Source organism: Saccoglossus kowalevskii, chromosome 22 (genome assembly GCF_978046115.1).
Source record: "Saccoglossus kowalevskii chromosome 22, keSacKowa6.1, whole genome shotgun sequence".
Classification (NCBI taxonomy): Eukaryota; Metazoa; Hemichordata; class Enteropneusta; family Harrimaniidae; genus Saccoglossus; species Saccoglossus kowalevskii.
The window spans coordinates 23273054-23279118 of NC_140662.1; positions in this window are offsets into that span (position 1 = coordinate 23273054).

The following is a 6065-nucleotide window of genomic DNA, read 5'->3' on the forward strand; positions in this document are numbered from 1 at the left end:
AAAAAGCTGAAAATGTTGTAGAGAGGAGTAGTTGGTTCCACCGATTGGATTCCCTAATACCAGAGACGCTCCATGGATTACATTTTCATTGAACTGATATGCAAATCAGTGTGGTCGCATGTAAACTTAGTCAATTTGTCATTGTTGTTCAGTTTAAGGTAGAGATGCAGTTTATTTGTGAATTTCAATCAAAAATAGTTTTTTTCGTTTTTTATATAGATTTTTCTCTAAAGAACATTCTGTGAAAATTTGACCAATGAATTCTTATTGGAACACCGTTAAAATTGCTGTTTATTTTCTGGTTAAAAATAAAAAAACACTCACACGTGGCAATGTTTATGTCCAATTGCCTAATTTGCATGAGTAACCAAATAACAAGACCTTTGATTGACAATATGCAAATCGAAATTGTACGGGTCATAATTCATTCAATTCACGCGCATGTGCAATTATTCTCAAATCAGTTCTCGCTCGCCAGCAAACCAAACATATTTCCTCAGCGTTTTTTCCTAATTTTTATCAATACTTTATGCGTGGTGTGAAAAGAAAGAGAGGTAGAAAGAAGATTCAGATGATTTCTTTGTCGGAAGAAGCAAAAGCTACACTGAAGGCATCAGCCCACCGAACGAAAAACAAAATCGATGTGAGCGTCCAAACATGGCTTTCCCTGAAGGCATGAATCCGAGTTTCTGAATGACTGGGAGATTTTATTTTTAAATAATTGTTCTCAAAAAATAAACTGAGCCTGTGAAGAATAATTTAACATTGTTTACAGTGATAACTGCTCATTGTCGAAACGAAGCTTACCCATTCACGCTAGTCACAATAAACAACATACTCTTGAATAGGCGTCAATGACTACGGTAAAACTTAGACTCTATTTTAGGCATCAGGAATGATTGAAATGTCCGAAAATGACGCCAAAATACACCTTAAAAGTCCCATTTTATTGTTTTTCTAAATCTCATCCCGAATTTACGGCAGAATCTGGTCCCTCAAATAAGGGACACGTGAGCTTTGATTCAAACCGGATACATTGCACTGGGTCGGGGAGATTACAAACTTTTGTGTATCTTTTGTCCAATGGGTACCTGTACTTCGATCATTCAACCAAATAATTTCAATGAAAAATAAATCACAGAGAGAGGTAACTTGATACATTACGGTAACAACTCTTTTGACGCGCTGACCGCTTCTCCGCGTCTGGTGTTTTTTTTCCTTGTCATAATACTTACTGATTGATGATTTTGTTTTGATTTTTGAGTTTTTTAGCCTGCAACTCGGCCACGACCTTTGCTTTTTCCATGAAAAATGGGTAAGTTTACGTCAATTTGACGGACATTTCATTTTTTTAAACTAACGAAGCACACTATTTCGCACTCCTATTTTTTTCATTTGCCGATTTCTATTCAGAAAAATTCGACCGCTCGAAAATGCACCTTAATTTTGCACTCTTAAAACATGTCAGATTTCCAACACTAATTATTTAAAACCGGTCGAAACTTTAAAACTTTTACGTTAGGAGCTGGAGCTCTCTTCTTGCAGGCGACCGTCGCCGGTAGTACAACAGCATGTTTTGTACGTACATCCGTGCGCTGATTGTCTGCGACTGTCTTAGAAAATCCCTGAATAAAGCGTTGCCAAAATCGGAAAAAATAAAAAAATGCCTCCTTAACAAACGAACAGAATTCAAATATTTCTTTTAACAAATATGTTGCACTGGGAAAATGGGATTGGAAACGATGAACAAAACTTCTGTGCCTCGTGTTTCGATTCTAGGATTACGCGATTATTCATTATTGTGCGTTCGCTTCCTGGAGTTGGTTCTCAATACTACATAAAAATCATCAAGGATAAATAATTTAATATCCCACTTTGTACTCTTCACGGTAAACCATAGGCTCTGAAATACTCGTAGATTTTTTATTGAAAATACATCGGAGAAGCCATGATGTTTTGATCGTGATAAAAGGTCACCTTCCTAGGACCGCCCCCTGTTTAATAATTCATGAGATTACGTCATATTTACTGGGCATTGCCACGTGTTTTTACCGACCCCATCAAAACACTGGTCTGAATGACGTGTTTCTGATTTATAAATTCAAGAGCAGTTGTTCTGGTCCAACGATTTTACATAAAATGTCTATGTCTATACGTTAACTTTCAATTTCAATAGTCTAGAAAGTATCACAAAGTATGACAAAGCAGTAATTCCCGGTTTAACGTGCAAATATGCAAATTAGCCTTTTTCTCGTCTTTTATTTTTGGTGAATTCTTGGGTTTTAAATTAAAATAGCTGATAGACGCTTTGGCCATTTGCTTCGAAATTTTCACACATTATTGACAAGGTGTTCCCCCTTCAAAATGCGTCCGGACAGTTTATTACGGCGAGTGGAACAAAAATAACAAGTCCGCAATTAACATGGATATATAAATTATGCAAAAATAGAAAAGAGTGAACTTTGAGGTCATGCTGTGCGATTTTGAAAGTCGTTAGAGAGATGAGTGGACGCATTTGAATTAGTAGTATACCAAGGTATCCAGTGATGTAATTTTACCCACAAACGGACTTGAAGTTTTTAAGCTAATTTTTTTAAACCACTTTTGTCCAAAAAAGCATATTTTTGACCCAAAATCAAAAACGCATTCTGGATATTTAAAATAAAGACAAGTTTTACAAAGTTTGTATAATAAGCTTTCAGAAAATATATGACATGTTGGATATATAATACAATCTTCATTGTCTAATTACTCAATTAAAAAGCAAGCCAAATAAACTGCACCTCTACCTTAAATAATTCATGACACATCATTAGGACGAAAATCTATCAAAGCTGAAATGCTTAAAGCGGAGCGTCGTCACCTACGCATGCGTCATTGTGTGTCATTGTTTACAAACAAGCGTTTTCCCATGAGCCTTTGCGTTCTTAGCGTGTGTTGTTATCGTCGCTTGGGCCTCAATTCTCTATCGGCGAGAAACAAGGCAAGCCATAAAGTTGTCTTGCATGCTGTTGGACGGTTGGCCTGAACGCTATTCGCTTAGATTCATAACTGAAAAGAAACACTATGTCTGTCGAAGAGGGGGCGTTTGACACTTACATCAACACTCGCACGAATATAAACTGGCCACGAATCGAACCTGAAGCGGAGGACACCGCTCATGAATAACTGAACAAAACTTGATATACTTAATTATGAAGCAATTAAGACGATTACGAGAATATTTACGTAATTATGAAAATTAGGGCGATTTATTCATTATTAGTTACCATGATGTAATTTGTGTTTTGCTTCGGAAAATTGTGGCAGAAAATTACAAAAGTCAAAGAAATGAGGAGCGTGTCAAATCAACAAAATATCGACAGAAATGGTGCCATTATTCAAATTATTAAAATAACTTATTCAAAGTATTAAAATAACTTATCTTTCAATAGGAACTTGATTGTAGAGTGAATTCTTTTAACGGCAGCGATTTCAATATAATAATAACATCAATTGAGAAGTTTCCCAAAGTTTGAAATATAAATTTATTTATCTTCTAAAATATAAATAATCATCACATGTGACTACGATTTCATAAGACTTTCCCACGGTCAAATCTGGCATTATGTTATATGACCATAATGTATTGCTTAATATAATTCAAATTGGTTCTTATTTAAACGATATCTTTTAATTTATTTTTAATTTTACAGTTAGAGTGCTATGTCTTCATGGAACTCTAATCGGAGAATCTGTCCGCGTTCAAATACATGTACTAGTATATGGTAGCCGGTTTATGGCCGCGGGTGTACACGCCTCTAAAATAGGTAACTGAATAATTTAGAACATACATACATACATACATATAAAATGCCTATTTTATAACGTAGCATACTGCTATTTATTGATAAATTATTATTTCTTCTCCAGACATAGTTCTCTGGCATGCGTGTGTACATTAGTTACATCAATTGTTTTCAACCATATTTATTGTATAACGACGGATGTAATGTCTTTTAAAACTTGGAACGTACGTTACATGTAAACATAGAACCTTGATGAAAGTCACATGGTTTTGCAGATCAGATTCATCATGGCCGACTGTCGACTTAAAACGTAACATATACGTTAAATTGTAATATTATATTCCTTGTGAAGATACATGTGTATAGTTATTTTCGTAATTTTAGCACCCTCTAAAGCAATCATATCTGTTGATGAGTTATTTCTAGTTCACTTTCACGTTAAAATACCAAACCCCAATCGTAGATCATTATACGACATATCAAACCAAACTGCTCGATGGATTTTAACGGCAAAAATATTATTTTATATTATTTAGGTTATATAATGAAGAAAAAAATAATAATATACGATATAAATAATATCCCAAGTTGTGGGGGAAGGGAACACTGAAACGGACACGTCATGCAACTGGAACTCAATCTCGTTTATTCTTCAACAACAACGTAATACAGATGTTAACTCGTAAACAACTGGAAAGCAACTGCTCAAAACGAGCGCAAAAACATACAATGTTGCCAATTGCCAATATCGCGTCAAGTAACAATTTGTAGGGCGGGAGGCGTTCTCATTGCCCGATTACGAATACGGTGTTTACTCCGACGTTCGGAACACATATTGGCCAAATTACAACTGGGTGTGCTAGTTTCTCATAGCATTACATGCAAAAAATGAAATACGAAGAAAACATGGTTATGAATAAAAGATCAATAATTGAAATGAATCTCCCCACATACTGGGGGCGGGCACAAGAAATATTCTGATTCACAGATCAAATATTTTCCTGAGAGAAATCAATAACACAATACACGTTTAAAAAACTCAAGGTATATATAAATTATTCAAAATTGTAACTGTAGTATTCTACTTCTGTATTATTGTGACCTTTGACCTAGTCTTGTCTTGTAATTAATTATGCGGGCATGCTCAGTAGCACCTAGCAACCAGGGTTCAGTCATCAGTTGGTTAAATAAACAAACCAGTCCTTTCCCTCAGATAAACTGTCTCATAATTATTCTTTAAGAACATTACATTTTGGCGACGAGTGATAAATTAGTTTAATGGTACACCCAGGATCATCCAGATGCAAATTTCCAGAATTTTTGAAGTAATCTGAAGAAGAAATTTGACCTTGAAGACAGAAAGTTGCAGAAATCTGAGCAGCAATACTTTAGTGCACAACACCAAGGAGGTACAGTACATAATATAAATCAATTCTGGAGTGGAAAGTGACACATTGTGGACATGGCTACTGCATTACCAGTATTCCCAGCTTTTTCTGTGTATGGGGACTCTACTTCTATTGGTCCTCGATGGGAGAAATGGTTGAAGAAATTTGAGACATTTCTAGTTGCATACGATATAAAAAACAATGCAAGAAAACGAGCACTGCTGTTGTTTTCTGCGGGAGATGAGGTCGCTGATGTTTTTGAAACACTACCTGACGTTGAGGGCAGTGACAATGTATACAAAGCGGCTGTAGATGCCCTGAATAAATATTTCCTGCCAAAGGTGAATAAAACCTATGAGGTCAATGTTTTTAGGCATGCTACTCAGAAAACTGATGAATCTTTGGATCAGTATTTTACCCGTTTGAAACAACTAGCAAGAAATTGTGGTTTTCATGATGTTAATGAAGAAATAAAATCCCAGATAGTATTATCATGTGTGTCAACTAGGTTACGTCGTAAAGCTCTGAGAGATGATTTAACATTAGAGGCACTGTTAGATTCTGGTCGTTCTTTTGAAGTTTCTGAACGTCAAGCCAGAGGTATTGAAAATCAGTTTGAGACAGAAACAGAAGTAAATACAGTCCAGCCTGTAAAAAAGAGCCAGTGGAAAAGAAATAAATATAAGAAATCCCAGCAGTATACTGGTAAACCAAAACGAGTGGAGCCTGACAGAAAACACAAGTCGTGTTTCAGGTGTGGAGGAAAATATCCACATTCAGGTGAATGTCCAGCAAGAGATCAAAAATGCAGAAAATGTGATAAAACAGGACATTTCGCTAAAGTATGTCGGAGTAAAATATTGCAACATGTCAATTCTGCTACAACTAA